Source organism: Lactuca sativa, chromosome 2 (assembly GCF_002870075.4).
Source record: "Lactuca sativa cultivar Salinas chromosome 2, Lsat_Salinas_v11, whole genome shotgun sequence".
Taxonomy (NCBI): domain Eukaryota; kingdom Viridiplantae; phylum Streptophyta; class Magnoliopsida; order Asterales; family Asteraceae; genus Lactuca; species Lactuca sativa.
Genome location: NC_056624.2, coordinates 89,923,905 through 89,946,652, shown reverse-complemented (window position 1 = coordinate 89,946,652; position 22,748 = coordinate 89,923,905).

Below are 22,748 nucleotides of genomic sequence, written 5' to 3'. Positions count from 1 at the left end.
GAATTCAGGTCCTCGCTTGGCGTTCCAGCGAACCTTCACGATGGGTATGCGACTTTGTTTCGTTTGTTTGACCTCTCGATCCATGATTTCTAACGGTTCTTCCATAAAGTTGAGGCTCTCGTTTATCTCGATCTCATCGAGTGGAATAACAAGAGTCTCATCGGACAGACACTTTTTCAAGTTCGAGACATGGAAGGTTGGATGTATGTTACTAAGTTCACGTGGTAGATTAAGCTTGTAAGCTACAGGGCCGATTCTGGCGAGAATCTCGAAAGGCCCTACGTATCTTGGATTTAGCTTTCCACGCTTTCCAAAGCGTATTAAGCCCTTCCACGGTGAGACCTTCAATAGAACGCAGTCTCCTACCTGGAATTCCAAAGGTTTTGCTCCTTTGGTCAGCGTAGCTTTTTTGTCGGTCTCTAAAGGATTTCAACCGTTCACGAATTTGAACGATCTTCTCGGTCGTTTCCCGTATGATTTCCGGTCCGGTGAGAGTGCTTTCAAGAAATCGTCCTTTAGCTAACTGGGTGTCGCCAACTTCAGTCCAGCACTGAGGGGACCTACACTTACAGCCATAGAGGGCTTCAAATGGACCAACGTTTATGCTCGTATGATAACTATTGTTGTATGAAAATTCGACAAGGGGTAGATGGATATCCCATGCCTTTCCAAAGTCAATCACACAGGCTCTCAGCATATCTTCCAAGGTTTGTATCGTTCTCTCACTTTGCCCGTCTGTTTGTGGATGGTAGGCTGTACTCATGTCTAGCCTAGTTCCCAGGGAACTTTGTAGTGACTGCCAGAACCTTGAAGTGAATCTACTATCTCTATCGGAGATAATGGATATCGGAACACCATGCATTCGCACTATTTCCCTTATGTAAGTTTTTGTAAGTCTCTCCATCTTGTCAGTCTCCTTGATTGGTAGGAAATGCGCGGATTTGGTAAATCTGTCGACGATGACCCATATGGTATCGAGTCCACCCGTCGTCTTGGGCAACTTGGTTATGAAGTCCATAGTAATCAGTTCCCATTTCCATTCCGGTATCTCCGGCTGTTGTAGTAATCCTGACGGTTTCTGATACTCGACCTTAACCTTAGCGCAAGTAAGGCATTTACTTACGAAAGTAGCAATTTCTACTTTCATGTTAGGCCACCAGTACAGTTTCTTAAGATCCATATACATTTTATATGAACCTGGGTGTACGGAATACCTCGTGTTGTGTGCTTCGGTCATGACCACGTCTCTGAAGCCACCAGGTCTCGGTGTCCAGATACGGTCCATGAGATAATATGCTCCGCCACCCTTGATTTCTAGATTCTTTTCCATTCCTCTCAGGGATTCACCCGACACATGTTCAGGTTGCAAAGCTTCTAGTTGAGCCTCCTTAATTTGTGTGGATAAGTGGGAATGGATAGTTATAGTCAGAGAGTTGACTCTCCGACCAGTGTATTCTTTTCGACTGAGGGCATCAGCTACCACATTTGCCTTGCCAGGATGATAACGAATTTCACATTCGTAGTCATTGAGTAGCTCGACCCATCGTCGTTGTCGCATGTTGAGCTCCTTCTAATCAAAAATGTGTTGAAGGCTCTTGTGGTCGGTGAAGATAGTGCTCTTTGTTCTATACAGGTAGTGTCTCCAGATCTTCAGAGCAAATACCACTGCTCCTAACTCAATATCGTGTGTTGTATAGTTTACTTCGTGTCTCTTAAGCTGACGGGAGGCATATGCAATAACCTTCCCTCTTTGCATAAGCACACAACCAAGTCCTTGATTTGATGCATCACAATACAGTACGAAATCTTCTATCCCTTCGGGGAGGGATAGTATCGGTGCGGTGCACAAAGCCTGTTTTAGTGTTTGGAACGCCTTCTCTTGTTTTGCTTCCCAGTCAAAGGCCATGCCTTTCTGGGTCAATGTATTAAGAGGTTTCGCAATGCTAGAGAAGTTCTTTATAAACCTGCGATAATAACCAGCGAGACCTAGAAATTGTCGAATCTCTGTAGGTGTCTTCGGTGCCGACCAGTTCTCAATGGCCTTAATTTTGGTGGGGTCCACGTGTATCCCCTTCTCGCTAACAACGTGGCCCAAAAATTCGACTCTTCGAATCCAAAATTCGCATTTAGAGAACTTCGCATAGAGCTTCTTCGATTGTAGTGTTTCTAAGACTCTTCGTAGGTGTTGACTATGCTTTTCCTTACTTCGGGAGTAGATAAGTATATCATCGATGAAGACGATGACGAACTGATCTAAGTAAGTACGGCACACCCTATTCATTGGGTCCATGAATACTGCTGGTGCGTTGGTTAATCCGAACGGCATCACTACAAATTTGTAGTGTCCATAACGGGTTTGAAAGGTTGTCTTGGGAATATCCTCCTCTAGTACTCGCAATTGGTGATATCCGGATCTATCTTCGAGAAGTAGTTTGCTCCTTGAAGTTTATCAAATAGGTCGTCAATGCGGGGCAGAGGATAACGATTTTTGACAGTAAGGTTGTTTAGTTCTTTGTAGTCAATGCACATACGGAACAATCCGTCTTTCTTCTTTACAAACAAGACCGGTGCTCCCCAAGGTGAGAAACTTGGTCTAATGAATCCCTTTTGATGGAGTTCGTTAAGCTGACTGGAAAGTTCTTGCATCTCTGCTAGTGCCAGGCGATAAGGCAATTTCGCTACTGGGGTAGCCCCTGGAACTAAGTCGATTCTGAACTCGACTTGGCGTTGTGGTAGTATTCCCGATAGTTCTTCTGGAAAGGTATCTGGAAAGTCGCGTACCTTTGGAATGTTCTTGATGTCCTTTAATTCCTGACTCGTATCGACGATGTGTGCAAGAAATGCTTGACAATCCTTCCGCAAACACTTTTGGGCTTGGATGCACGAAATGATGCGAAGGTTTGTACTTGATTTGTCGCCGTAAATCACTAGTGTTTCGTCTTTAGGGAGATTAAGATGAACTGCCTTCTCAAAGCACATGATGTCGGCGCGAAGAAGACTTAACCAATCCATGCCAACTAAGACATCGAAACTTTTAATTTGCACTGGCATGAGGTTGATTGGGAAAGAATGACCGTCTAAAGTTAATGTACAGCCCATGTATATGCAGTTAGTGTTTTCTGTTTTTTCGTTTGCCATTTCTATAGTGAATGATTTTTCTAACTTGCTAGGTTTATGTTTAAGTAAGTGAATAAAGTTTTGACTCACGAAGCTTCTCTCCGCTCCACTATCGAATAGTATGCATGCATATCAATTATCGAGAAGAAATGTACCAGCAACTACTGTAGGATCATCTACGGCTTCTTCGTGGCCTATAGTCAAAACTCGTCCCACCCCGCCGGTATTTGTTGCCTCCGGGCAGTTTCTCTTGTAGTGGCCCACCTCGCCACACCCGTAGCAAGCTTGGCCTACACCAGCGTTGGGAACTTGAGCGATCGGCTTTACGGGGGCTCTTCAGAAACAGACAGTGTGTCCCTTTCTGTTGCAGTTAGAGCACTGCATTTCCCGACAAGGTCCATTGTGGTGGTAAGTGCATTTAGCGCACTTTGGAAAGTTACCTACATAAGGCTTTGTTGGGTAGAGATTTGTAGGAACGGTAGTAGGTACAGTAGCAACATTCACTGTAACTAGTTGTTGTTTCTTCGAGGATTCTTAGGAAGACCCACCTTTCCCTTTATTCCATCCTCTCTTCTTGTTATTCTTGTTGTTGTTCCCTCTTTGTGGTTCTGGTGCAGAAATTGTTGAGTTCCGATGACTTCCGTGATCAACAAGAGATTGTGCCAGTTCCTTGGCACTTTCAAAAGTGTCAGGTTTTGAAGCTAACACGCTTGACTGAATTTGGGGCGACAGTCCCCAAATATATCTCTCTATTTTCTTGCTCTCAGGAGCAATCATATATGGGCAAAGGATTGCCAGATCGCAGAATCTATTGGTATAAGTTTCTATGTCGTTACCAATCATTCCAAGAGTCTAGAGTTCGTGTTCGAGTTTTTGAATCTCTCCTCGTGGACAGTATTCCCTCATCAGCATGATTTTTAAGCTCTCCCAACTTATGGAATTCGCCACTATCAGAGTAATTACCTTAACGTGGCCATTCCACCAAGTTAAAGCTCTATCAGTAAGCGTGAAGGTGGCAAACTTAACTTTGTTGTGCTCGGGACAAGAGCAGATTTCAAAGACTGACTATGTCCTTTCAATCCACTGCCTCAAAATCATCACACCACCTGTCCCATTAAACATCCGGGGTTTGGCATTCGTGAAGTCTTTATAGGTGCATTCTCGGGGTTGTCCATGACTCTCGCCATGGTTGGAAGGAAGCGTTCCTATTCCCGAGCCAGTAGTAACAGGGGTATTGAGTTGTGACATGGCAGCCGCCACAGCTGCGGTGACTGCTGCTTGGAACATGGCAGCATCAAATTGAGGAGGTGGAGACGATGGTGGTATAGGTGCTTCCCACCGTTGTTTCTTCTCGGGTTTCTACGCGGAGGCATCCTTCAACTATAGGTTGAAAAAGAAAAAGATAAGAATTCCATAGCATAGAAAATGAATGTGTCTCATGAACTAAATTGCTATAGTTCAACAACAGATGAAAGTATGAGTCTCAAAGAAGAATAATAGTTATTTGTAAGACTGAATATATGAAACAAGCTTATTGTTTCTCCATAACATTTTAAGGATTGAACGAAATACTCAACGTAGTAGTAATAGGGTGCCACTTATATAAATATAATAGTTGATACAACGATCACGAAAATTTGACCCCTATAAGGGTCTCCGGTTACAAAGTTTAAGAAAAATAAAAACTTTTAGCCGAGGTCCTAACTTAAAACAAAATTTGGGATTTTGGCAAGCACTACTTGCGACGTAGGTTGCGCTTGGAGCTTGACTTTGCATCCGATTGCTTTGATTCCATAAGACGCCTATCGAAGGCGGCTTGTTGTTCCTTCAATTCAGCGAGGGCTTCAATCATCTGCCCTTCGAATGCCTCGGTTTGGAGTTGGGCATTGTCCTGAGCTCTGTCCAGCCTACGGATGTCGGAAGTGTGAACCTACACTTCCACATTGACTTCTCGAATCCGGCTAGCTTGAACTCCGGATTGGTAGGACTAGTTGGCTAGTTTGCCCACCATGACGGGGAGTGCCCGATCGGCTGAACCTCTGCCGTGGACATCGTAGAAGTCCCGACACATGCCGTAGGGAGGGCGTAGACTTTGTTGTTGGCTCCAATGGTGGAGGTGACTTCTCCAAACGAGAGTCGGTCCTTGAAAGTTCCTTACGAAGGCGGGAGGTTGTGCGGGTGGTGGGTTGATGACTTCCGACTCTGAGTCGGTACCGGAGTCATCCTCTTCGCCCAATTCTATGGGTTCTTCGTCCTCCTCGGGGTCCTCTTCGATCCAACCCCCGTTGCCCTGGTTGGGATAGTAGGGGTCGCCGGGGTGATGAAATCCAGCCATTTGACTGTACGAGAATAGGGTTATAAGAATTGAATAAAATTTGGAACATGTAAGACTAAACATGTAAGCTAGGCTGTTTTATGTAGCAAATACTCCTATAGTATTTAAATTCGTGTGTTTGATCCTTGTGATATTTTCGGTAAGTTTTGACTTGTTGCTCACTACGAGCATTCCTCGATATACATTGGTCCGATCTTGGGTAAATATAGTTGATCACGCTATATTTGTCCCAAATCGGATTACATATATCGAGTCTTAATCGTAGTGTCGAACTTGTCTAAATATTTGTTGTATAGTTATAATCATGAAAATAAGTTGTCGTATGTATGTATTTGTACTTAAATGAACTAACAATTTCAGTTAAACGAAAAGCGGCTTAGGCGTAAAACAAAAAAATGTTTCGTCAGAGAGTATTAGTCCCTTAAGCATTTATATTTTGTATATCTTATGTGGTTCGATATACTTAGTTCACTATAAACATTGCTCTGATACCAATCTGTCACACCCCCAAACCGGAACGGCGGAAACGTTCGGGGGCAGATGACTTCATGTGGTAACGTAACAAATGAATACATAGTAAAGAAAGCAATACAACCATCATATATATAATTGAAAGTTTACATTGTTAAAAGGTACATATTCAAAACCAATTACAATATGATGTCAAAATATGAATTTAAACTGGCGCCGCAGTGTCCCGTCTTCAAAAGCTGTTTGTTATCTGTAATTACTGAATCCCTGGGACATACAAGTAGTTTTGAAAGAGTAGATCAGGATTTAAACTTGTGAGTTTCATAAGTATTAAATGACAATGTTTGTATGAAATGAAATGTTTTGTTTTTGTTTGTTTGTTCCTAGAAAATCCCATTTTTCTACTAGCATAAATGTAGCCTTCTATCAAGACCAATGTTTGTTTCTAGAAAATGTATGTACATATAAAATTTCCAATACGTCTGAAAAACCCCGTAAATCAATGTGTTTTTTAATACTCCATGTGAGTTTTATAACCATACTATTGACTAGAAATGCCTATACACAACGTTCTTCAGGTGTTGGAATGTTCTGACGTTTGTCACCCTAAATGGTGTACTGTAGCTAACAGTCAGGGTGCGGGTTGTCAAGCCCGTATAGATCTATACACAGACACCATGCTCCCACTTCATGGGATTATGGTATATAATACAGGACTTCAAATGTGTACTCGAACGTACGTGAAGTTAATGTCTCACAAAACTTATTATAAAACAGATTTACGTGTGAAAATGTTCATTTGTTCTTGTATGTGAAAGTAAACTTCTTGAAATAGTGTTTCTAGTATGTAAAAGTTTGTAATGTTCTCGTAAAACTATACCTATTATAGTTTTCTAAAAGTGTGTCTCGTTTGTATAGTAATCCCTAGTAAAAATGCTCACTTGTTATGAAAAGTATAATTTTTGTAGTGCCTAAGATGTTCACATATACATACAGTATAAGCAGATTGTTTGATTTATACATATATAACAACATTTTTTAGTTCAAAAGATATGATGTTATCGTGGTATATTTTGCATACAAAAGTTTCCCTATAATAGTTATAAATCACATATGATTTCGTTGATAAAAAGTGTATAGTGAAGCTTTATATAACACACGATAATAATCGTGTGTTTTACTGATATTCCCCCCTTAAAAGCATATAAAGTATTTATAAAACATTTAAAAGTGTGGATTATAAGGGTATGAACTCACTTGAAAGATCGAAGAAGGCGAGATGAAAACCGCGCAGAATTTCGACTCGAGAAAGTGGATCTTCTCGAGATTCTCGGGAATCTCGGGAGCACAAACGACCTTCGGGACTTGAGCAAGGAAACCAGGGCTTCGGGATAGTTCGTGCACAGAAAACGAGGCAAAAATGCAAGAAAGATGAGAGGAAATGGCTCTTCTCTTCGGAACCCTCACATCCCTTTTATAGGGGGTGGGAACCGCCTCCGTACGTGGGGCGTACACGTGTGTCACACATGAGCGCATCCTCGACTGCTTCGGACTCCGGATGGGACTAGACATAGGCTCGCATAGGGCACGACGTGAACGATCCGAGGCCTAGGCCTTGAGGACGCTGGGCGTACTCGTGCATGACTCAGCCTTCGGATAATACCGAAATTTCTATTAAAAATTTTATTTTTAATATTTAATAAACTTCAAAAATTCATATCTTCTACATACGAACTCCATTTTCGACGTTCTTTATATCCACGCGTAGGTGAGACTATACTCTACAACTTTCGTTTAGATTCCGTCGGCAAATTTTGAAATTATTTTTATTATTTATTTTTAAAAGGTCGCGGTAAGAAAATTTCGTTAGAAATTGATAACTCCATTATCTGACGTCTGTTTTTACCATACTTTTTACCGTTGAAATACCATTGTCTAGACCTTTGATTCTCATTTAGGTCGTTCCGGCCAAAAGTTTCTCAATCTCCGATTCGAGTTTTTAGCTGTCTGTCGCTAAGCCGAACATGGAAAAATCATAACTTCAACATACGAAGTCGGATTTCGGCGTTCTTTTTATGTACGATCAGGGTTTAATGACATCTAACATAGTAGGTAATTAATTAAAGACTTTTTCGACATTTTATTTTCGAAGTTAATTTCATTATATCAAAAGTGGTTACAATACTTGACTTTTTAGGTCATTACATATAGTTGAAATATCGGGTTGTCACACTGTCTGCTGAGCCCCCATTGCTCAGGTCATAGAAGCTTTAGTCACCATTAAATGGCATGGGCTGATCTTGTGCTTGGCTCCATGTTTCCAAGCATTCCACCCACTCAGGTGTCGGGCCATGGAAAGCCGAACGAGGGTTAGGAATTGGAAAGGCAGCTACATGGGGTAGGTTCTCAACCTCGGGTTCGGAGTTAGCACCGTCCGAAAGGTCTTCGTCATGGTGATCATTCAAAAGGATAGGATGATCATTCTCCAGTTCTTCTCCAAACCATCTAGCAATGACTTCGTTCGGAAGGTACGGGTTGCCGTGGGGATGGAGTCCAACCATGTTATCTACACGAGAATTTGGGTAAGGAAATAATTATTAGACGAACTATCTAGATAATTATTAGAAAATCTTCATTAGTTATATTGGTATTTGTAAAGTGCGTACCAGTTATATGTAATCAACACAGGATAGGCCTTCGAATAAGTGACCTTAATTCCAAATTCACAAGGAATAGGGGTAAAGCAAAAATTTCACCGATTCTAAGTCTATAACATCTTAGTTACATATAAATTTAGTGTGTCCACTTAGCAACTATCAACTTAGTCATGAAGATCCCGTTTTAGTTCTCAAGTATAAAGTACTTATAGTAACACCAAATACTCTTATAGTATTTTAAGTTTAATGTTATGTTCTACTGTTCTCATTGTGGTATTGTTGGTAAGTTTTTAGACTTGTTGCCATATCACAACCATTCTTGGGCATATGCTAATCACTCCTCGTACCAGCATAGTTGATCAGGCTACGCTACTCCCAAGACTGAACATACATCCCCAGGCTTACTTGTGATATTCAACAATCGTAATACTTCAGTTCTTGTCGTTGTGACACGGATTTTAGTATGAATGCAGGCACGTATACTAAATTAAATATTATACTATTTAAAGTATAAACTCTAGGACAGAGTGTTTTAATCCCAATGTATTTATAGTTAGTATATCTTTTATGGGTTGATATACTTAATTCACTATAAATAGTGCTCTGATACCAAATCTGTCACACCCAAAACCAAGAACGGCGGAAACGTTCCGGGGTGGAGGACGTCATGTGAAGTATCATAACAGTGTAAAGTAGTAAACAAGCAACAACATCATCCGTTGCATTAAAAGTAAAGTTTTAACACATTTGTGTTCTTTCATTATAATAAGACATCAAAATATGTAATCAAAATAAAAGACAAGTCTTGTCTGTGCTCCATCTTCTCAAAACCTGGCCATCGTACCTGTCTAACTGGTGACCTAAGAATACAAGTTATTTTGAAAGCGAGTATCAGCGTAAAGCTGGTGAATTCATAAGTATTAATGTGTCTTTGAAAGGTAGTCTTCTACCAAGACTCGTGTGTTTTGAAAGTAGTCTTCTACCAAGACTCGTGTGTTTTGTAAGTAGTCTTCTACCAAGACTCGTGTGTTTTGTAAGTAGTCTTCTACCAAGACTCGTATGTTTTGCTATAACAAAGTTGGTTTTCCTTCTTTTTGACTATTACTAACAGTACTTAGTCTAACTCATCGTTTACGTAAATGTATCACGAAATAAAGTAATAGAAAAAATATAATCATGTAAGTGTTATCCTTTTGTATTAGGATTAACATGACATCGCGAATAGCGACATGTATATGTTGGATTAATGTCTAAGTCCATAACTATAATTGGTAAGACTTGACCCGACCCGACATGGTCCATTTGGGTTGCATGACATCATGCATTTGGACAGACTATAATGAGAGAAATAACACTTAAGGTTTGTTAATATATTATAAGTTATAATATATATTAATAAGATTATTTAATTAGTATTGATCAAGAATTAATCTAGAATTAATTAAGTGATCAAAAGAAGACTAATTAAATATATGGGTTGATTGTGTAAATCATCCATACTTGTATAGTTGGCTAATGCTCCATGGATTATCAAGTTGGGCTAAAAGCCATAGGATGCTCTGTGACAACCCCAAATCTAATTCCGTTAAAATCCCATTTTCACTAACGGAAAGCGTCACTATACGTTATTTTACGTAATATTTGGAATCGTCAATATCCGAATATCTAAATTTAAGCATGGTCCGATATTATTATAAGAAATATAACTCGTATGTGTTAACCCCGTTTAACCTAATAGAGTTGTATTACCTTTTCAACCACTTCACCCGGGTAAAAAGTTTTAACCCAGTTAACTTTAAACATCGGGTAGCCGTGTATCGGGTGCGATTCCCGAGACATATGCAATGGGTGTGCACAACATTTGAACACTCATTTGCTACACACCCACTCTCTCTCTCTACTTTCTCTCTCTAGACTCGAAAACGACCCCGATTCCGCTAATTTCCGACTTCCAAACGTAAGTACTCATCCTCTATCTTATTCTAGACATGCTTCATTGAATTTGAGGGCCAAAAATCATAGGAATCAAGGTTCAAAGAGGAGTTTACGGCCTAAGAAGCTCCTTAGGCCGTAAACCCCCAAATCCAAGCCAAAGACCAAGTTTTTCCTTCTTGTATGTTAGTATACTAATTAAGCCTTATAACTAGAAGGGTTTGGACATTAAAACACAAGAAAATGATGCTTAAAAAGGAGTTTACGGCCCAAGCATGTGCTTAGGCCGTAAACACCTCAAATACCCCACAAATCCATGTTTTAAGCCCCAAAAACACTTCTAGGGTGTTTGGTAAATTAGACTTGACTCCAAGGAAGGCTTAAGTGCATTAAACATCATCATTTGAACATAAAAAGTGTAGTTTACGGCCAAGGCTAAGCTTGGGCCGTAAACATCCAAACTTTTGTGTCAAACAAGCCCCTAAACTACCCTAATGCATGAAAGGAATTTATCTAAGGCCTATGGAAGTGTGTTGTACCATTAAACACTTCATTTTGACACCAAATGAAGAGTTTACGGCCAAGGATGTTCTTGGGCCGTAAACTCCCCATAAATATGTGCCAAATTGTTCCAAACTCACTATAGGGCCTTCTAGGATTTTTCTAAGCCATTTGGGACCATGTTGTACAAGTAAAACCATCATCTTAAAGGACTTATAGGAGTTTACGGCCCAAGAACAAGTCTTGGCCGTAAACTCCCCAAAAATATCACAAAATATGATGTTTAATCCTTCCCTCTTGGTCCAAAACACACACCACTAAATCAAGGAAGTGAGATAAGGCCTTAAACACACATTTTGGAGTGTCACAAGAGTTTACGGCCAAGCCTAGGGGGCTTACGGCCGTAAACTCCCAATGGGTGGCTTTTAGGCCATAAACTCTAAGGAAGTGAACCCAAGGACCCTCCCGTAAATCATCCATGGCCTTGTACCACTCCCGGGAACCCTTTCTAGGCCTTAAAAACCCGAAAACGACACTAGAATGTCCAATTACTATAATGAAAAGCATAAGATGATTAACTTCTTGTAAAATACATATTTCATATGAAATTAGGGTCCTAAAAGGTGCTCAAGTGGTTATTTGGTACCAAACGCTCAATCGACACTATTACCCGATTTACCCGATTCACCCGATTTCCGCGATTTCAGGTGAGTTCATACCCCTTAATGAACCTTTCAAATGTTTTAAATGTTTTAGGGGGGAGATACAAGTTGCTTATAAATGTTTATGCAAAGTTTTACAGAATGAATTTCGAGTTACAAGGATTAATCACATGTGATTCACTACCCTTAGTTCAAATCACATGTGATTTGTCCCTATGCCTTAAAAACGGGTTTTACCCTTTTCAAACTATTTTTAGACAGTGAATCAGAATTTATATGTTCTTTTGGAAAAATACTTTTATTTAATCAATTTGCTTAGAAAATGTAACCACTCTGATATATTTATATAAATAAGACTTGGAGGACTTAGGAACGATATCTCGCCTTATTTCCTGTTCTTGTTTGATTGTGGGCTTAGGGTAGTAGTTATCCGTCCGACTGTCGTTGATTTCTTACTTATATAATCTGTATATCAGTATGGTATACGAATATTACTACTCTCACTTAATGCTAAAGTCACTAACATGCTAAGAAACATCCCCACTAAGATAACCATAATAGGTATGGTTAGGGTCGCTACCGCTACTACTCGCTAAAGTTATTATTATCTACACTATAATACTCACTATTACTAGACGGTACACTAGTAAGAGAATGCACTATGACCAATACTAAAAGATTTTGACACTATAACCATAGAGAAAACACTAAACAAACAATAATACACTAAAACGCTACGAGATACTCTATTCGCTATTCACTACGCCCAGAGTGTTCCAGCAGGAGACGACTCTACATGTATAGATCTATACGGGGGCAGACGCTATTACATCCCGACTGTTAACTCAGTCCGCGCCGTACAGGCCCAGGGATGCCACTACCTCACTACACTGTGCATGACCGGGAAGGTCATGGGATTCTCTATTATTCTCACTATTGGTAAATTACAAGGAATACCCTACAACTACACTAAAATACTACACTAAATGTTAAACCACATCCCAAAGTAAGTAAGTATCTATCACTAAAGGAAGCTCGCACCTCTATCATGGATCACGGGCTTAACTTATCCTGTCACATTTGTTATTTGGAGAATTGCCAAAGAATTTTTACAATAAATTGTTTTCAAAGAGGTAAAGAATGCATACTTTTCACAGATTGTCACTTACAATGTATTTCCTGGAAAATATGGGATTTTCTAAATTTCTACTCCTTATGAACATAAAGGACACATTTTTAACACTAATGCTTTGTATACAAAAATCACACTAAACTCTTATGAACTCACCAGCTTTATGCTGATAATTGTTTTCAAAATAACTTGTATCTTCAGGTCAAAGATAGACAGGTACAGACGCAGCATTTTGGAGAAGGTGGAGTACACAAGACCCATCTCTTATTTTTGAATTACTTTTGAGTGATTGTTAAACATTACAAAACACGCATGTAATTAAATTCACTATGTAATACTATGGTTGTATGATTCTTGTTTCTACTATTATGCAATTGTGATGATACTGTTCACTACGTCATCCACCCCGAAACGTATTCCGCCGTTATCGGTTTTGGGGTGTGACATGCTCCATGGATGCTCCATGGTGTATTTGAACCCATGGATCCAAGGAAATGGAAAGTCATGACAATTAGGGTTTACCCTGATTGTAACAACTATATAAGATCATATTTTTTGACAAAATCGGCCACTAAGTTACGAAGAGAAGGGCTAGCCAATTTTAGAAGTGTTCAAGATTCTCTCTAAGTTATTTCAAGTGTATTTGGTGTTGTGTGAACCATTTGAGGTGTCACACATCGGGCACTAGGCACTCAAGCTTCATGAGGACATTCTACATCAAAGAGGTATGTATTCTATCTTGTTATATTCCTTGTTTTGTATGCTAGATTAGGATAATACCTTGGATGTTCATATTTGCATGTATAATAGAGAAAACATAGATCCAAGGTATTTAGGGTTGCATGTACACTTAGGAGTATTAGAATGCTCAAAACCCAACAGTGGTATCAGAGCCTAGGTTTGTTTTCTTGTTATACTTGCAAAAGTAGCTGAAAATCGAGTTTTGATGCTGTCTGCCCAGCAGAATCGCCGAGTCCAAGGCAAAATGCATCCAACTCGCCGAGTTGGTTCGTGCACTTGACGAGTTGGACCCCCAGACAACATATATTCAATTTTTTTGGCTAGAAATGGACTTGGAACATTACCCTAAGCTGTTTTTTGGACTTATAAACTTATTTTTGATGTGGTAATGTTCATACTAATCCAATTTTAAAGATAATTGTCAATAGATTCATGTTTTGTATTAGTTTAAGTGTTATGCTAATTACATGAAAAAGTTTGATTTCAGTTATCATGTTCATATGAGTTGCTTAGATTAATAGAAAAGTTGTGTGAAATAGTTGATTTCAATTCATTTTAATCTAACAGTTGATTCCAAAGTGTGTTTTTGTAACTTGTCCTCAAGATTATATGAAAAGTCACATTTAAGAATCATAAAACTCATAAAAGTTGGCAAAGGTTACAAAATGAAGAGTCTAGTTCTAATTAAATGGTTTTATGACTCCATAACTTGTCCTCAAGTTATGGAGGTTCAAGAGTCTCTTCATTAAATAAAGAAAAAAATGTGTAACCTTAATTAATTCCATAAGTTATAAAATAAAGAAAAGTTAATTTTTTTATTAGTTTAAAGTCTTCCATAACTTGTCCTCAAGTTATGGAACTTGAAGAGTCTTTTAATTAAAACTATTTTAAACACATATGTTATGGAATTAATTAGTTTTGAATAGTTTCAAAACTTGCCCTCAAGTTTTGGAATTTGAAAAGTTTTCTCTTATGAATACTTTATTCCAAGTTAAGCCCTTAGGATTTTAAAAGTTAAAATTCAATCCTTATACTTTATAATATTATAAGTCAACAATATTTATATATATATATGTATAAGAGTAAAAGTCAGTCTTACCGTTAGTAGGCCTCTGTCACACCCCCAAACCAGAACGGCGGAAACGTTCGGGGGCGGAGGACGTCATATTTAGTATCATAACAGTTCATAGAAAGGAAAGTACACACCACCATAAATATTAAAGTTTCCAAAATGTTTACATAATTGTATTCGTTACATGTTCACAAGATAAATACATAAACATCTTTCAAAAGAAGTAATTAACGTCAGCACGTTAATCCCCAAAAGTTGATTTCCAAATCTGCTTAGCGGTTCCCTGAGAATACAAGTTATTTCAAAGAAAAAGTGTCAACAATTAAGTTGGTGAGTTCATGAGTAGTGTTTTGAGAAAATGTACGCCATTCGAAAGTTCGTGGATGTTTTCCAGAAAACGCAGTATTTCAAATGTAAAGAGTTATGATTCGTTGTGTTTTCCAAGAAAAACCCTTATTTTCTTATAAAAGTATGAAATGCATATGAATGTTCGTGTTATAAGTTGTAACTAATTGTACCGAGAAAATCCCTTATTTTCCTATTAGTTGTTTGGTTTGTATACAGGAAAAACCCTTATTTTCCTAACATAACTGGCAGTCTCTAAGACCGGAAATCACAAGCAACCGACGTGCTTGAAAGGTGTGGCATAGTTTTATATAATAAAGCTATACGAAGATCGCACTTGTTAGATGAAGAATAGTTTTAATAGCTACTCGTTCATAAAAGCATAATACTATAATAATTGTATATCCGGTGAGTTTTATAACCATACTAAACATAATATGCCTGTAACGACGTTCTTCAGGCGTCGTAGCGTTATGACAAACTGTCACCCCAAAGGACGAACTGTAGCTAACAGTCAGGGCGCGGGATCATGACTTCCCGTATAGATCTATACACATTTGACACGTTCTCCAAACGGGAGACTCTGGTTATAGACAGGACTTGTAGCGATACCTTCTAGCAAAAAGGCAGTGTTTGAAGATGTACTTGTCTCACGGATTCTCAACTAAGTCTGTATTAAAGTAATAGTTTTGTATGCAAAGATCATCCTTTCTCACAAAGTTTTGACAATGCATAAATCATAAGTTTTTAAAATGTATTAAAACGGTTTAACAACAAAGGATACTTTGGAATTTCTAAATACTTTGTATAAATCTAGTGCATGCAAAGTATGACAAGAGTTTTCACATAGTAGTAATAAATCACAAGTGATTCATTTGATAAAAACGAGTAAAGTGAAATTTTTGATGTAGAAGACAAGTTTGTAAACAAAACATATATATGTATATGGTTATATATATGTATAAGTTTTAAAAGATGATTTGGTATGTTTCGTAATTGTTGTTCATATTCTTACGTTTTTATTAGAAACTTTGCATGAAATAATCCTTAAGTTTGATACTAAAGACCTTTTTGTACTTATCACTTTTGTAAAAATGGTAATTAAACATATTTAAATGATTGTGTTTTAACTTCCTTAATGTATAAACATTGCTCAAAAATGTTAGAAGGTGTTAATAAATCTATAAACCACTTTTGACAGTTTTACCCTTTACTGTCCCTGTTTTTAGAAAACTGATAGAAAAATCATCGTAAGTCAAAAACTGAATCTGTCACCTCTGAGAGTTTATAAAATGAGTCTACTTTGTTCCCAATTTTTATTATGATTTTTAGTGGTTTCAAACTAGTGTGAAAATGAACATCTTCACAGACTGGTCCGGAATCACTTCTGAAATGACAGGCAGTTTTATAAAAATCGCCATAAATAGTAGAAAAATCGTATCAATGCATGCGAGTAGTCCTTAGAAAGGTATAAACTTTAAATATTTGTATATTGTACAGTTTTGAAATATATTAAGTTTAAGATGGTCAAAACAGTCCGTGAACAGGACTCAACTTTTCTGTAGAAAGCTGTCATTTAAATTTAAGTCATGTTTAGTGTTCTAACTTGTATTCCCCCCCCCCCCCCCTTAAAACTTGGAGAAAACATGAAAATGTAGGGGTATGAACTCACCTTATGTGAATACTTGAAGAATGGAAGGTTGAAGATGAACTTTTGGTTGTTGGTTTGATGCTCCAAAACAGCCACTCTTTTGGCTATGTTGCTGTCATGCACGAAAATTTCACAGCAAAAGAGCAAGAAAAAGGGTAGTTTACTCACTGTTTTGAATCAATAATTTTGAGTATCATAACAAGTAACTTCCAGGGGTATTTGGTGGTAAAAATATCAAGCAAAAAGGAAGGTGTAGATGGGTGAAATGGTGGCTGAAACACAAAAGGGACAGCAACCCTTTAGTTCATGGTTTTGATGGCTTTGGAAGGAAGTTCTTGTGCTTGAAAATGAGATGAAGGTTGAGAGTAATTCCCTGGAGTATTGGCTGGTCAAAATGAGGGTAAAATGAAGAGGAATTTCGTGGATATGAAGGAGGAAAGAGTGGAAGAGGATAAGGGGACAAAACCTACACTAGCTTGTGATGGGATGTGAGTTTAAGTGATGTGATCTTGTCTAGCCACTTGCTTGGGTGGTTGCTTAGAGATAGGGTTAGTTAACTAACTAACTACTAGTTATTTAGTTAGTTAGGTGTTCTAGTTAAGGAGAGGGAAGGTCTTAATCTTGAAAATTAGAAGAGGGATTAAGAAGCATTCTTAGTAAAATGTCTTAAGTGATTAAGCACTTATTAATTAAGTTGGCACTTATCTCCACCAATTCTCTTATCTTAATTGATTTAGACATCATAAAACTTACATGAAATCACTTTAAGTCATGACCCATAACTAGTCATTCACTAGATAATAATACATATATACAAATACATACATGTATACTTAGTATAAAATAACAATGTAGTTTTTCTGTATTTGAACTTTAATGTTTATGTTTTATTCTTTTTATTCAAAAACACTTAAATACATTCTAATTATACCTTATAATAATTAATTTTATATTTTAATGTATTTAAATATAAAATTTATTGACCAATGTATAATTTCGTGACATTTAACCGGTTAACCATATCGTTAAACACGTTTGTCACTTTGGTTTGTATATTTGTCAAATTTAGATCCTCCACAACTATTAAGCACACGTTTTACATAGAACCTAACTTAATTATCAACTAGATACATGTTGATACAAAAATTAAGTTTGTTGCGTTCAAATGATGATATATGCTAATTTTCATAAACCGGTGATGGTTCGTAGTCATACCTCATAACGAAATTATCATTAGTTACTTGTTTTATATTTCACAAGAACTTATTTAAATAAAAGAGGTTAAATTCCTTCAACCATTCTTGATAAAATACTCATATTACTTAATAATCAAAACATAGCATCGTACGATCGATCCTATTTTTACCAATTGTTACAGCCTCATTCATGAAGCCGGTCTATAAGGGGGTATAAGGTTACTGCCTATAAAATGGCAGTTTAATGGGTGTCCACTCTCACCCACCGCTTCCATGACTAGTGGAGGGTCGTTAGCCGAACGGGTAGGAGAAAGACTATAAGTTCTCCCTTCATTAAAAGCATTAATGATAAATACTAAGTAACTAAACACTTAGAATTCTCAATCTTAGTTACTTAGGAAAAATGTGAATAAGGTGCTAACCAATGAAATTACACTTGGCACTTTGCTTAAGTCGGTTGGTGGAGCGTGTGTGGTTTACCGGCACACTAGCTTGATTTAACAAGGTAGGCAAAGGGTTTCTTAAAGTTTAATCATACACCAATGGAGCGTGTGTGGTTAACTGGCACATCGGTTGGGTGATAAACATTTAAGAGTACCAAGTAATTTGCACGGTTACTTCACACCTTATTTAGTGATCCTCGGCATCCCAGTCACAAAAACTAAAGGGAACACTCGAGATTAAAACATGCCATTGAAAAGTTCAATGAATCTCAAAGGATCTGGGAATTTCAAATCCAATTAAAACTGAATTATATTTCGTTTTGTCATGGTGGAAATTGGTAAATCGTCATTTACCTACCTTCAACTATTTTATAACTTGGATTACGGCATCCCTCTTCCAGTTGTAAATAGGTTATTGGGTCCTAGCCTTAATATTTCATAATGGGTGTTATATTAAGGACTTAAATCAACTAAACTTGAATATCTCCCAAAAGATGTCTAGTTCAGACATCTATGATCTTCCCAAATCTCTTGGAACTTCACTTCCTCCACCTCCTCCAATTATTCTCCCTAACCCACAAGTTCAAGGTCACTCAAGCCGTATTGGCAAGGCAAGGTCTAGGTATGATCACATCTTGGAGATGAAGTCACATATTGACAAGCCGGGAGAGTTGGGTGTCAAAGTCTTGAGAAAGTTGGTGGCTCAATCACTTTCTAAGTCACATAGTGAGTTCTTTTGGGACTCCTATGAAACAGACTATGACAAGACCTTAATAATCTTATATATTTGCTTGGTACTGCTGAATCAGCAATGATTTCGAAGGCAAGTAAAGCAATTTGGATTAGAAGATCGACTCCCAAAACTTTATGGACATTGACAATGATGAGACTGGAAATCCAGAAAAGCATTCTCTTCCCAATGGAAAGGGATTGGCCATTGATATTGCCATATTTTTACTTATTTTTAGGCAATATTTAAGTGCATTTTTGTTAATAAATTGATAATATGTTTAAGAATAATGATACTTATGAGTTTAAATTGTTATTTTCAGTCAATACAAAGGATTTTCGAAGAGAGGGACCAAAGGTGACAAAATGGGGAACATGGGAGGCTTGAAAGACAAGAAAATAATAAATTCACGATAAGCGCTCAATTCACGACGGGGCGATGAAGCGCACGACGTGGCAAGGGTGTTCCAGAAGATAAACATCACGACGCGGAGGATTTCCTTGAAGGATACGGATTGCTTGAAGCCCACGACGTGGCACATCTGGCCACGACGTGGTGCGGGTTTTTGAGGATTATATAAGTCCTCCTGATTATTACGAGAAGAGAGACTTTTGGCAGAAGAAAAAGAGTTCCAGGAGACGAATAAGAACGAAAGAAAGTTTCTGGAAGAGGGTTTTCAACACCAAAAGAAGTAAAGATTTATTTTTAGTTAAATAAGAACATGTCTTTCATTAGTTTTAGCTGTGTTGATTTATCTGCTATGATGAGCAGCTGAATCTAGCTACTCTTGTTTAGCTAGATGAAGCTTTGAACTTATGAATAGTTATATGTTTATTGATTGAATTTAGTTGGTAAAGAAATTGCTTGTGTTTGATTTGTATAACCTAGCATGCTATTATTTGTTTATCTATTTGCTTGATTGCATGTCTGTGTAGCTTAGTGATCATTAAACTGCATGAACCTGTTTACCTAATAATTTAGTGAACATTGAATTGTTAGAGCTAGGATTGACCAATCTTAGCTAGCAATTAGAATAAATAAAGCTTAGCTGTGCTAGAGAACGTGTATTGTGACCATAATTGCGTTTATACAACAAATCTTACATAGCATATTTACATTCATAATTAGTTCTGTGTTTAATTATGTGTGAACATACATGGTTTGACATGAATTAGTTAGTTATAGGTAAGATAGAACTAAATTACTAATACAACTAAAAACCAACTTAATAATCCGTAATCATTAGCTAGCCATAAGGAAGAAGTGGATTCAAAACTAAACAAGAGTGTGTTTTTATTTTGAATTAAGTTTATCTGATCTTGTAAAACCAGATAAAACCCCTTATTTGTAACAACAGCAAAAATTCAGGTCAAAATTTAAACTTTTATAGAACCGTAATTAAGTATACTAAGTGGTAGATATTGTAACAAGGTTTTTCATACATATAAAGAACACTAAAATCCGAGTTATAACGAAGAAGTTATGACCATTCTAAGTTTTCCGACAAAAACCGGCAATACGAAGTTACGTAAAAACTCGAATCGGAGATCGAGCGACTTTTGGCCGGAATGACCTAAACGAGAATCGAAGGTCTCGACAAAGGTATTTCAACGGTAAAAAGTCTGGCAAAAACCGACGTCAGATAAAGAAGTTATAAATTTTTAAAGAAATTCCTTAATCACGTCATTTTAATAAAAATAATAAAAATAATTTCATAATTTGCCGACGGAATCTAAACGAAAGTTGTAGATCGTAGTCTCACCTTCGCGTGGATATAAAGAACGTCGAAAACGGAGTTCGTATGAAGGAGATATGAATTTTAGAAGTTTATTTAAAATAAATATAAATTTAAATAAAAACTCCCGGTAATATCCGAAGAGGAGTCATCAGATAGGACCAAGGTACGCCCTGCGTACCCTCGTACGCCCCGCGTACTCAGATCAAGGGCCTCGGATCTTCCACGTCGCCCCTACTCCTCTATGCTCTCCCATCCGAAGTGCGTAAGCGATGACGCCCCAGTACGCGCTGCGTACCCTCGTACGCCCAGCGTACCGAGGCGGTTCAGTACCCCTATAAAAGGGATGCGAGAGTTTCCGAAAAACTTGCTCATTTCTTCTCGTTTCTCTTGTGTTTTGCCTCGTTTTCCGTGCTCGTTCAAACCCAAAGCCCTGGTCATTTTGCTCAAGTCCCAAAGGTCGATTTTACTCCCGAGAATCCCGAGAAAAATCCGTTTCCCGAGACGAAACTCTGCCCGGTTTTCTGCTCGCTTTCTTCAAACTTTCAAGTGAGTTCATACCCCTGCAAATACACTTTAAATACATTTTTAAATGCTTTTTATACTCTTTTAGGGGGGGGGGGGGGGAATACAAGTAAACACACGACTAAAATCGTGTGAAACATCGATCTTTTGCTATACTTTTCATATTGTTGTTTTAACTGTCTTATGAAGTCATTATCATGCAAAACACCTCACAACACAACTTTACCCTCTTGGGGTACAATATGTTTTATAAATAGAAATAGGTTTTATTTATACGTTTGCATACTACATCATATCAAGAGTAACCATTTCAACTATAACATGATGCTTTTACAAGAAAACTCAACTCATCATCACGTTTTTGTAGCACGGTAGAAAACGAAATCATTTCATACGAACGATTTTCATCATATTACTCGTGAACTTGTTGTTAGCAATCATGTGATGGCATATGGCTTTGTTTGTACCAAACGAAAGTCCCCACCTATAACCAGAGTCTCTTGGAGGGAGAGTGTGACAAGTGTGTATAGATCTATACGGGGCTGACAACTCCGCACCCTGACTGTTAGCTACAGTCCGTCATTGGGGTGACAAATGTCAACATTAGGTACTGCGTCTAGTATGGTTATGAGGAACTCACAACACGCGGAAACAACGACTCATGAACGTAGTAATACATAACTCAATCATGCTTGGGGGTAATAACTATATTCTAGGGTATTATCGGCATGATCAAAACTCGGGTTAAAACAGTTCCACAACTAGTTTTACTTAACAATAAGACTGCACTTCACTTTTAGGAAAATAAGGGATTTTCCTGGTTCAAATACATATAGTACATACAACAATCTTTCAAACTCATTTCATACATCTAATAGAAAATAAGGGATTTTCTGGAAAACATACACGCACTTTCGAATGGCATACATTTTCTCAAAACACCACACATGAACTCACCAACTTAAATGTTGACACATTTTCTTTGAAATAACTTGTATTCTCAGGAAACCGCTAGACCAGGTAGCAACTACTTTTGAAGACTAACGCGCTGGCGTTAGTAACATATTTTGGATCACCATATTGTATTTGATTTCTTTTGGAAACATGTAACATATACAATCATGTAAACTTTTCAAATATATTTATATTATGGTGGTGTGTACTTTCTTTACTATTCAATTGTTATGATATTTGACATGATGTCCTCCGCCCCCGAACGTTTCCGCCGTTCTGGTTTGGGGGTGTGAAATTATTAAACTTGTTAATAAATTAGGTTAATTTAATAGTAAGTAAATTAATTAGAACACCGTTCCCTGTGATCGACACCCGACTTACCCAAGCTATACTGTAATCTAACTAGGTACACTGCCTATAAGTGCATAGTTAGTTAAGTTTGTTAGGTTATAAATATTAAAATTAGTGAGTACTTTTGTGAACATCAAGTTTTTGGCGCCGTTGCCGGGGAACGACTTAGTTTTTAGCTTATTTATTTGCATTAATTTG